This window comes from Microcebus murinus, chromosome 18, assembly GCF_040939455.1.
Source record: "Microcebus murinus isolate Inina chromosome 18, M.murinus_Inina_mat1.0, whole genome shotgun sequence".
Classification (NCBI taxonomy): domain Eukaryota; kingdom Metazoa; phylum Chordata; class Mammalia; order Primates; family Cheirogaleidae; genus Microcebus; species Microcebus murinus.
The window spans coordinates 38,750,800-38,763,144 of record NC_134121.1 but is presented as its reverse complement, the minus strand read 5'-3'; positions in this window follow the sequence as shown (position 1 = coordinate 38,763,144).

Sequence of the window (12,345 nt, the reverse complement as noted above, 5' to 3'; positions counted from 1 at the left end):
TACACACGAGAGGGAGCAGGCGTGAGTGTGTATCCACGCAAGTGTGCATGCACGTGCTGACGTGGGCGTGTGCGGCATGCCCTGGGGTTTCTCCCCATCTTTAGGGGCTGCAGCGTTGGCCACCTTCTTCCTCCCTCCCTGCCTCCCTTCCTCCTCCCTCTCTTTCCTTCCTTGTCTTCCTGCTGAGCTGCCCTTTGCAGGCCAAGCTCCAGGAAGCCCCCTGGGGACACTTTTCTCCCTTTGCTGGCAGGAAGGGGGTCTTCAGAGCCCAGAGCCTGGAGAGGGGGTTGGCTCAGGAAGGAGCTTCCTGGGCATCAGCTTGCAGGGATTGAGGGCTCCAGGGCATGATGGCCTCGACACCTGGGACCTGGGTACAGAGGAGGAGTGGGGGATGTGGCCTCCTCTGCCTTCACCATCCCAGGCCAGAATGTGAGTGAGATGACCACTCAGTGCCAGCGTCCGAGTCCTGCGCGTGTGACCGCTGCCTCAGGGTGGCAGCTCCAGACTTGTCCTGCCCCGTGGTCGGGAGCAAAACCTGACTCTGGGCTTGCACTCCTCACCTGCCATGGCTTCTCCTTTGCCCCCAGCACCTGGCTCCTTGGCTCTCCCTGCTCCCCTGTCTCGAGCACTGTGGCCTGTTTGCCTGGCTCTGCCAACCTGGCGGGGCCTGTGGTCTGAGGTTCCTGGCTGGGGAGAAGGCCTGGAGCGGTGAGGGAGTTTATTTTGCCTTTAGAAATCGGGGATTTGGGCTGAGGTTGGCTTGCTCACCCCAGACTGACTTGTCTGAGCACACCTCTGCTGCAGGGAGGGACGGGCCCAGCCCTCGGCCCTGGCTCCTCCTGCCCCCGCCTTGGGAGCTGCTGTCTGCAGGACACACTTGCTCTGGGGAGCCCCAGTCTGAGGGGGGAGGCACAGCCCTGGCCTGGGACCCCTCAGTTTGGCGGGAGAGACAAGACACACTGGATCCCCAGAGAGAGGGACACACGCAGGGAAGGAAGGACTCATGTTCCAGCCAGACAGAGCCGCCACAGTAACCGCGGGCTGGGCAGAAAGTAGTCGCTCGGTTCCTTGAACAATGAATACATGAAAGAAAAGAAGGAAGGCAGGGAAGAAGGAAGGGAGGAAGGACTTCAGGAATGGAGGGAGTGGGGAGGTGGATGGCCCTGAGCTGAGGGGGGATCCGGGCAGCTATGTGAGGGTGCCCGGGAGCAGGGACGACTAAAGCTCCCTGCAGCGAGGGAGGTTGAGGTCCCTGGCATTTACTTTGACCATGGAGGCCTCTCCAGGACCCCGGGGCCACACCCTCATGAGAGTCCCTGCTTAGTTCTCTCTTTCTGCCTCAGTTTCCCACACATATTTTGGGGAGACCCCCTTCCTCATCAGCCCAGAGAGTGTGTGAAGGGATTTCCTCGATGCCCCGCCTTAGAGAGGACACTCAGCTTTTGAGGGGGAAGGAGGGTCCTCAGCAGTGGGGGACGGGAGGATGGGCCAGTCGGCTCCCACCTTCCTCAACATCTGGCTCACTTCCCCACGGCCCCACCCCCTCCCGGCCCAGATTCTGGAAATCACAGCTTGCCCTGCCAGGCGGGCCTCCTCCCTGACACCATCCCAGCCTCCTCAGTGGCAGGGAGGGGTGCAGAGTGGGGGTGGGGAGGATTCCAGTTGGAAGAACCACCAAGTCATCCCTGCGTCCAGCCCCAGATGCTGGCTGGAGGGCTGCTGTGGGCCAGATCAGGAGGACAGGAACTTCTGGGGGTGTCAGGGACCCACCCATTCTCCCATTCTCAAGTGGCTCCAAGAAACCCCCGAGGTGAGTGGGGTGTGGATACCAGGTTCCAGGCCATGCCCCCTGTCATCCCCTACACCCCCCATCATGCCCTACGTGCCCCATCATGGACCGGCTGTGTCTCCTGGTGCCCTAGTCTCTCCAGAATTGGGAAGGGGGCTCTGGGTGGGGAGGGTCCTGAGACCTGAGGCTGGTTGTCCTCATTGGCTGAGCGGCCCTTGGGAGCCTGGGATATGCATCCTCATCTGACTGGTTCCAGCCTCAAGGAAGAGGGATGTGGTGGATACAACCAAGAACAGACGGATCTAGAATTAAATCCTGATGGGAGAACCCCCTTCCCCACCCAATTCCATCCTTGGTAGAAGATCAAGGTTCTGGAGGGCTGAGAGCGGGCCCGCCCTCTGCCCGGTGTTGAAAGCTCCATCTGACACCAACCATCTTGCAGAGCAATTGCTCTAATAACTTTGTTTAAAACTGATGGATGCACACACAACTCAAATAAGAACTGCTTGAGTATGTGAGCACTTTACAGTTTGCACTTTCACACCCCTGTTCCCATTTGGAGTCCCCTGGCAGCCATCAGGAGATGGATTCAGAGAGGAAAGTGAGGAGGAGCTGCAGGAGGGTTCCAGAAATGCACTGAGTCCGGCCCCCAGCCCAGGCCCTGGGATCCCAGCTCCTTCTCTACCTTATTGTTTATCACATTCATGAAGTACTGGGGTTCCCTCAGACTGATCCCCCGTGGGCAGGGATCTGGTCATCCCAGGAGCACAGGGCCAGCAAAGAGTGGATGGGCTCATCTCAGGCTGTGTCAGACCCGTCCCCATCCCAGCACAGCTGCGACCCAGTGACAGGCCTGCTGAAGGCTCAGGCTTCCTTCTGGGGAAGTTCCACAAGGTAGCTGCCCTCGCTCCTCAGGGGGCAGGGCCTGGCAGCCCAATGTCTTATGGGCTGCACCCTGGCTCTGGGGGCTGCTAGGAGGCATGGGGTCTGGTCTGGCCCCAGCCAGGGCTGCCCCTCCACAGATGGGTGGGACACGAGTGTGGGAGCCCTTTGATCTGGTGCCATCGTACCCTGGGAACTCCAGTGCCAATGTGGACCCCTGTTGGCAATCCGCCAGGCCACTCCAAAACACATTCCTCTCTGAGTGACAGCCCCCTCCCCACTATGGCCCCTGGCAAGAGACTCCTCCCCTCCATGCCCACCCAACAACCCAGACAACTCAACTCATCATCTCAGAACTCCCCCTCTGTCTTCCTCCTTCCTGTGCTGCATGGGGCAGCCACTCTGTGCCAGGCACCCAGTAGGGACTTTACCGGGTGATCTCATGGAATCTGCCTGAGAGTATGTATCACTGCCCCCTATTTTAGGGGTGAGGAGCTGAGGCCCAGGAAGGTAGAGTGACTCACCCAAAGCCACACAGCTAGGGAACTTGCAGAGGTGGGGTTCAGTTCAAGAAGGTGGGGTTCTGGGGGAGGAAAGGCAAGAGCAATGTATGTAACCTTAACATTTGTACCCCCATATCAAGCTGAAATAAAAAAAGAAGGTGGGGTTCAGTTCAAGAGGGGCACAGTGGAAGGGGCTGATGCAGAGGGAGCTGGGGGCTTGGGAAGGACTTTGAACGTCTTGCAGAGGAGTGAACCTCACATTGATTTCATAGGTGAGGGTTTTTAAAGCAGGAAAGTTACATAGCAAGAGCTAAGAGCCAGAATGCCTGGGTCCAAATCCTGCCCTGGACACCTAGCTTTGTGACCTTGGGCAAATTACTGAACATTTCTGTGATTCATTTTTCTTATTTGTAAAAATGGCTTGCTCTAAGGATTAAGTGAGCTAAAGAGCCAGAGGCACTTTGGGCAGACCACAGTGTGTGGCGCACGCTAGGCACTGTATGTTTGCATTAGCACTGATGGCTCCTACCGGACCCCCTCCCTTCTCCCTTTCTTACCAACTCTCACTGCTGCCCACCATCCTGTCTTTAAGGAATGAGTGACACCGTCTTGAGGAAGGAAGTGGGCCTGTGACCTGCCATGGGCAGGGACGACCCCCATGTGCCTTGCAAGCTGCCCAAAGCCCTTGCCCATCTCTTGCTGTGGCTGGCAGACACGTGGTAGGCAGGAGTATGTATATTTGAGCCAGATGGGAGAAGGGAGGCAAAATGGAAAAGTCTGGAAAAGTGATCTGCAATAGTGGACTGCCTATACTTTCTCCCTGTGCCTTCATGATGACTGGATGTGGCTCAGGGTACAGCCAGAGGGACTGGGTTAGGCAGATGGGCACAGCTGTAGGGGTGAGAGAGGGTTTTCTGGTGTTGAGCAGGCAGAAGGTGAGGTCGGCTGCTGCAGCGAGAGGGCCAGAAGTAGCTGGCTGGCACGGTGGGGAGAGGGAGGCTAGGGAGAGCCCAGGAGGGGTGCAGGGGAGGGAGTGGAATGCTGGGGGTGGGGGTGGGCGGGGCAGGCTGAGGGCAGGCCTGCAGGGGGAGAGGCCTGGCAGACAGATGGGTGGAGACAGCACCCCAGCCCAGGTGGGGGATGAAGGCGTTGATGCAGAGGCCTGGGTGCCCCATGTCCCTTAATCTCTGCATGCTTCCCCAGAGAAGGGACACTCTCCCAGAGCTCTCTGGGGTGTGACTCTCCCCTCTGCTGGAGCCAGGGATGGGCTGTGGGCAACAGACAGGCTGAGCCCCAGATCAAAGCCCTGGCCTCTTGGGTGGGACAGGACCTCAGCTGCTGACAAAGGGGGTGTCTCCCAGTCAGAACCGATGGAAGAACAACTGGTCCTTCCCTTCCTTCCTCCCCTTCTCCTTCCCTCCTCTTTCCCTTGCTTTTGCCCTTCTTCTAGCACTGACTACACTGCCTAACACATAGTAGGTACTTAGCAATTCTTTGACTTTATAAGCAGAACTAAGGATACAATTTCTATGGTTTCTGCTAATAACCTGGTACCTTTTAGAACTTTTAAAATTTACCTCCATCACTTACTAGCTGTGTGACTTGGGCAAATCCCTTGACCTCCCTGTGCCTCAGTTTCCTCATCTGTGAAATGGGGATAAGACTAGTACTAAGTTCATAGGGTTATTGGGAGGATTACATCAGTTAGTGTTTGTAAAGTGGCTAGAAGGGTGCTGGGTGCATAGAAACCACTGTGTGTGTTAAATAGGATAAGTAAATAAGTATCGTGGAGCAATAACATCTGTGAAGTCATGGTTTGGCTTCAAACACATTAAAATAGAGAACTGTTAACTATTACCAGGCCTAAAACCATCTTCTATGTCACCGGTGGGAAGTCATCCTGGCTGCAGCTTCTGTCGCTGTCTCTCTGGGTGGGTGTGATCTTACACAGTTGGGTCCCCTCCTGGTCTTATCCTATGCACTCTTCCTGTGGGTATCACCGTGGCATCTTTCTGGGCCTGTCACCACCGCTGTGCCACAGCTCCTCTGCCGGAGGATGTCAGGGCTGTTTGTACCCCATGTTTTCTGTTGAAAAGGACACGGCTCCCAATGACACATTCATGCAGGTAGGATGTCAGAACTCTACCTGGAGTGTCTGCTCCAGAATCCTGGAGATTGCATGTTCTGCCCCGAGCCCCTCCGTTCCACCTTCTGCCTTTTATGATCCTGGGAGAAAAGGGAGGCTAGGAGGTGAGAATGGGAGCAGGGTAATTCTGAGGCCCAGGCACTTGCCTTCTGTTACATTTACCCCGTGGTGCCTCCTATTTCATTGGCTTCAGGGCGTTCATTTGCCTGTCCTTTGAGGGTAACCGCCTTCGTTAACAAGGCTGGGGATGAAGAGGGCAGGTGGGAAGAGAAACCCCGGAAGGTGCAAGGTGCAAGGGGTGTAATGGCTTCTCCTTGGAGGCCCCCTGGGTGGGGACGTGGGGTGGGGAAGGAGAAGGTGCTGCCAGCACACCCTCTCACCGTCCCAGGTAGCACCATGGGAGGGCATCACGCACCCTCGTGGGGCTAGGATAGGGGACAGGGCCTCCTAACCGCTCCCTGCTGCCCCCCGAAGTTCTGCCCAGAGGCCGGGTTCATGGCAGAATGCTGGACTTGCAACAGGAAGAGTCCAGAGCACACACCCGAACATTTCCCTCCACACCCAGGGCTCGGAGGGTGCGGGAATAGCTGTGTTGCTGGGGGACCGGGGGACCGGGGGACCAGGGGACCAGTAATGCAGTGAACCCTCAGGCTTTATTGTGGGTTCAAGTCAGAGTCACAGAGTCTGATAGAGGGGACCCCAGGGCTGCCTGCCTCGCCCTGTGGCCTGATGTCTACAGCCCAGGTGTGCAGGAGGGTTGGTTTTCGTATTCATGTCCTTGTGTGTGTGTGTGTGAGAGAGAGAGAGAGAGAGAGAGACAGACAGACAGACAGACAGACAGACAGACAGACAGACAGACAGAGAGCACAGAGTATGCATCAGACTAGGGGCTGCCCCCATAGACTGGAGGCTCCAGAAGCCGGGGCCAGCTGCCTGGTGCTCCGTCTGTGCCGATGGGCGGGGCTTGCTTCACCTAGAGAAAGACCCAGGCCCTGAGTCCCGCCCCTGCCCCCACCCTCCTCTATCTGCCCCTCACCTCCCTCCCATGCACACACACACACCCACACACACCCCACCAGGAGACTCCCTTTGAAGTCTTGCTGAGCCGTGTTGTTCTTATGACAGAGTAAACAGGTGATGGCAGAGCCGGAGGGGGTGGGTAATGAGGCTTTTCCGGGGGAGGGGGCCGAGCCTCCCATCAGATAAGGCAGCCCTTTGCTGCCTCCTCACCTGCTATTCCAATGGGAGACTCGGCCAGGCCTGCTCATCACTTGCCTCCTCATCCTGGTTGAGAGGAGCCATGTGGCCACATGACCTCCAGGGTCCCGGGAAGTCCCATGCCCATGAAAGCCAGCAGACCGTTCCTCCTCCCTCCAGCTGAAGGCAGGGACCAGGGCTGCATCTCTCACTCTGTGAATAGCCTCTGCCATGCTGTTGGAGAAAGGATTTGGGTCAGACGTCAGGAGGAACTTCCCAGGTCATAGGGGTGCATGACATTAAATGTGCTAGATCCCAGCCTGGAGTGGGGCAGAGGTTAGAGTTAGAGAATGCCCCTGCTCCAGGCTTTGGAAAGCCATGCTGCAGGTGTGGCACCAGGGAGCGCATGGGGGACGTGTAGTGGACCGGAGAAGGTAGCAGGAAGCTCAAGAGTTAGCACCAGGGAAGAGCTGAGGGTAACATAGACACAAGGGGAAGGAAACGATTAATCCTCTTCTAGCTTATTGTCCTCTTCCAGGCATAATTCTCAAGTCCCGTGTAAACTCTGGGGAGAGAAAGGCTGACAATGAGGTCTGTGGAGGCCTGGATCCTTCAGCAATGGTTGGGACCGGGACACAGTCCAGCTGTGGGTGAGCTGTAACAGTCTCCTTAACGGGAACCTACAGGTCACTGTATTAGCCATGCAAAGGGCAGTAGGAGGTCATCCCGGGCATGCTCCTGCCCCTGGACCCATTGCTCCATTGCTTCGCCAGGAGGATGTCTCTGGAGTCAGACTCCCTAGGCTTGAATCCTGGCATCTCCACTTGCTTATCCAGTGGTCTTGGACAAGTGGCTGCCTCAGTTTACTCATCTGTAAAACAAGAATAATTATAATGTCTACCTCATTGGGGGAATGGATGAGATAATTCCTGTAAAGCCCTTAACGCAGTACTTGGCGCATAACTGGTGCTCCATGGGCACTGAGAATTTCTGCGAAGCCCCTTTCTTTTTATTTTTTTTTAATTCTATTTATTTTTTTATATTTTTTTATTTCAGTATATTATGGGGGTACAAATGTTAAGGTTATGTATATTGCCCATGCCCCCTCTCCCCCCTCGAGTCAGAGCTACAAGCATGACCATCCCCCAAACATTGCCCATCTCACTCATTGTGTTTGTATATACCCATCCCCTCCTCCCCTCTCCCATCTGCCCAACTGAAGCCCCTTTCAAATGATCACTTTTACAGTTCTCCTCTGGGAAGTTCTTTCTGCTGTCTGCCTTCCATCCCTGCTGTGATCATGACAGAGGGGTCACCTTTCTAGCTTACATGAGAAAGCTGAGTAGATGGGTATTATTGGTCCTTTCTGGCCTCAGTTTCTCCCTTCTTAAGTGCTGTCTCCCCACTTCTGGCTCCCCTCCCTCCCTGCCTCCCTCCCACCCACCCACTAAGCCTGCATGGTGAGATAATGTCTAAGAGATAGTTGGAGTTACTTGGAGAAAGAGGCCAGACAGTGAGTGACCAGAGGTGATTATCTGGCTGACTAAAGCAGTGGTTTCCCTCCCCCCAGCCAGAGCACAGGGAGGGGGACATCTGAGGTCGCCCTCCAGGAAGAAGTTCCCAAGAAGGGCTAGACCTGGGGAATCCTAACTTGGGGTGGGGGGAAAGGGAAGGGATGAAATTGGAAACTCTCTTCCAGGTGGATTTTCAATGAATAAAAAATAAAACAACTTATCCTGTTTGGGAGGGGCTTAGAGGCAGGGGGCTGGCCCAAATGACCTTCCCAGCATCTTGGTCTATTCTCCCCTTGAGCAGCCATCCTGTTTCCAGCCCTCAGCCTGTCTCCTCTACCGAGACGCTGTACCTGCCTCCCCTCCCCTGCCCATCCCCCGCCCCCCCCTTCTCCCTGCCACCTCTCAGCCCCGACACAGGCCCCTACCGGCACCTCATCCCCATCCCGCCCCTGACCTGGGGTCCCCAACTAAGGCAGCCCAGACCCAGACACCAGTTTGAGATGGCGCTCCCTGCAGGGAGAAGACCCAGTCTCCGCCTCTCTGGGTCCCTCCTCTGTCCAACCCGCCCCCGCCCCCAGAGTTCCGCGAGGGCCCGCCCGGGCGGGCTGGGCAGCCGCACTCCGCGCAGCGCGCAGGATGCGGACGGTGCAGTTCCCGCGCAGGCCTCTGGGTGCTGCTCGACAGCTGTGGTTGGTCCCTCCCCTGCAGGCCACACGCCGCCCCGCCAACCTGGCTGGTACCTTCCCTCTAAGCCTCCCCTCCTGGAGCCATCTGCATTTAGGAAAAGAGAAGCAGCCACTACTACTAAATATTTTCACAAACATCGTTTCATTTGATCCCACTCGGTGTTAGTAATGCTGACTCCCATTTTACACACGGGGAAACCAAGACCCAGAGGTGTCACGTGGCAGGCCTCAGGTCCCAAAGAAGAGTGAGAAATCCTGGCAAAACCTGAGAGGCAGCAATGAGTCTGAGGAGCTGGGGCGACCTCCGATGCCGGTGCGTGGGAGCAGACACGCTAGCGTGCTCGGGCACCGCAAGGAGAATGAAAAAGGGGCCCAAGACCGAGGTCCCTGTGCAGCCTTTGCTGTGGTCTTGCTGCAGGACCCTGGGCAATGTCCCTTTCTCTGCCTCCTGTTTATCAATTAGACTTCCAGAGGGACTTCCCATTCACAGGTGCGCTGGGAAAGGTTCCTTCAGAGGGAGACTAAAAGCAACCCAGGCGACATCTGGGGCAGGGTTATGGTCTCTGCTCTCTCCCTGTCTCTGGGGGTTCCTGCGCAGACCCTTGTCCTGGGCTGTATGAGGGAGGAAAGGGAGGAGAAAGAGGCCCCTCCCTGGTAGCCCTTGGAATGGAATGGAGGAGGGGAGCCCTGTGGGGGGAGCTCATCTGCAGGGGGCTGCATCGTAGGGGGGCTTCTTCCTCCTGCCTCTCCTTTCTCCCCTCCCCCATCAGCTTCACCCACCCTACCCCCCACCCCGACATGGCCAGCATTGTCTGAGCAGGGTTTGGGGAAGTGACAACAGCTTTGAAGGTGGGCCTGAGAGTATCCAATCTGGTACTAGAGTATCAGCATTAGGGCCTCCATTTGCTAAGGTGAGGAAGCGAGAGGCTGTGGGTTTGTGTGTGTGTATGTGTGTCCGTGCGCGCGCGCGTGTGTGCATGCACGTGTGTGCACATGTGTGTGGATGCCCTGCCCCAGCTTGGGTTCTTCCCAGGCTTCTTTACTGTGGATTCCCAATACTCTATGCAGCCCTCCACCCACCACATGCCCCCCTGAGACAGCTGGCTGGTCTCCAGCCCTTCCTTCACAGCCACTGTATGTGTGTGTGTGCACGTGTGCACACGTGTGTGGGGGGACACACCTGTGGTTGGGCCCTTTGCATTGCACAGGGGCACAGAGGCATGGTCTCTCCCACTGTACTGAGAGCCCCTGGGGCAAAAACCAAGCTCTTTCTTCTCTAACCCTGTGCCTGGTCTAGAGCAGGCGCTCTGTAAATGCTCAGGTGAGTTGCAGCTGAGGAGATTGCAGGGTGGGAGGGCAGCAGACCTCCCCCTGGGGTGAGAGGGGCATTCCCAGATGTTATCATTTGCATTCCATGGCCTTAAGGGCCAGGCAAGACCCCCCTTACCTGCCCTGTCTGCTCCTGTCTACCCACTAAGTTACACTCATAAAAAAATGTAAGAAATCACAGAAGTGCTACATGCTTGTTGTAAAATTTGAATATAGAAATCTATAGAATGCAATGTTCCAAACCCACCCCTCGTCAGAGGTAACCGTGGTTAATAGTTGGTGTGCTTCCTTCTAGACCTTTCTAAGCATTAAAAATTTTTTTTTGGCCAGGTGTGTTGGTTCATGCCTGTAATCCCAGCACTTTGGGAGACTGAGGTGGGATGGGACTTTACAAATAGTTCTTCAGCTTGTTTTTCTGTCATTCCCTGTCTGCAAATGCGGAGCAATCTTGCTGGGGGGTGCAGAGCACCTGTCTGTGCCGATGCACTCTACCTTGTTTAACTCCTCCTACCAAGGGGCGACCGGGCAGTCTCCGATATTTCCTCATCACAGATAACTCTGGAACAGGGATGCTGGGACGAGCACTGTTGTGTTTGTGTGAGGGTGCATCTGCAGAACTGACTCCTTACCCTTGGGTGTGTGCATTAGACCTCGGGAGAGATATTGCCCAGGTGTGTTGTGCATCCGCCCCTACCTCTAGAAGAGGGCATCTGCCTTCTCCCTTGCTGGCATAATCCTGGGGGCAGGGCCCACCTGTTTGGGAAGTCCTTCCTCAAGTCTGACCCAAATCCCCCTGGATGGGATCTCAGCTGTTCCCTTCCCAAATCCCCTGGGCAGGGTCCTCTTCTTTGGGGTGGCACTCAGCCAGCTGGGTGGTCTGGGAAAGACTGCTCTCTCCCTACAGACCGGTATGTGAGGGGAGCATTCCTCTCCTCTCCTTGTGGGATGCTTCTTGCAGAAAAGAGGAGAAAGTTCTCCTGGAAAGGACCTTGGAAGCTTTGGAAAATTAGCACTGGCATGTTTACTGGGGGAGGGGGGCGGGTAGGTCCCAGGACACTTCCTGCCTCCGAGGTCTTCATGTCTAGAAAGTGTACGATGTCCTCTCGGCTAGAAATTTCAAAGCACTTCCCAGACACGCATGAAGTCTTCTCTTGGGAGTTGAGCAGAGGACTGTGGCTTCCATAGTCTGGGGCTGAGGGGGGGGGCAGCAGTGGGAGGCAGAGCTTGGAAGAGGACCCAGGTGTCCCTCCCTCCTCAGTCGCCTCTGGTCAGGCTTGAAGACTGTGTGGCGATCCCTCTGTGTGTGTGTCTGTCTCCACACTCACCTGGCAGCTCAGAGTACCTGTGTCCTTGGGACTGAGAGGGTCAGAGGAGTCAGCATTAACCCTTTGTGCGTTAACCGGATCCACAGGGTTATGAGTTCTCAGGCAAAAACCAGCCAATAGATCTAATCAAAGCCGGAACCTGCAGGGCCACACCCAGTGCCTTCCCAAGGCTGAGCTGATTCCTCGCCTTATCTTCGCACTCGGAGCACCCACTCAGACGGCACACCTCCACCGAACACTCCGGGCCGGGACCCACAGTCTATGTACATGTTGTGTGCGTGTCCGGGGACAGGCCAGAGATCAAGCCCACACAAAGTCATAAGTGCTTTGATTGAGGGAGCAGCAGCAGCAGGAGAAATTGCTGATTAGAAACTCACTCACTATAGCCTGGTGCATGTTACCTCAATTACCCCTAATTGATGCTGCTCGTGGCTCTCTAACAAGCCAGGGGAAGTCCCAGGTACAGAGGCAAAGCACAAAGTGGTTTTCACCCGGAGCCAGAAAGCTGGAACCCAGGACTGTCAGACTGCAAGGCTCTTTCTCTTGACATGGTTCCGCCTCGGGCGACAGCACTGGTGGACTGAAGAGGGTCAGATCCAGGACCCTCGGTATACGTTTGGTAAATGAATGAGTGAATGACTGAATGCCTGAACATCATGATTGCAAGTGTCTATTTCATGTGTGGCTTTTCCTGGGGGCTGTGAGCATCCCTTGGTGGCACAGAGTGTCACCTTCCCCTTGTTTGAAGTCCCAGTCTGGAACAGAGGAGGGGCCCTTGAATAAATGAACATATAAGTGAATGACAAAGCCCTCAATTCATTCCACTTTAGTAATGCTTCCTGATGTTCCACCAGTACGTCTCAGCAGGAAATCAGACTGCAGGGTTAGAAGCCCCTTCTGCTCCCTGAGGCTCGGCATCTTCAGGAAGTTCTGTCTCACCTGGGCTGGGCAGTGCAGGGCAGTGGGGAGCAGGG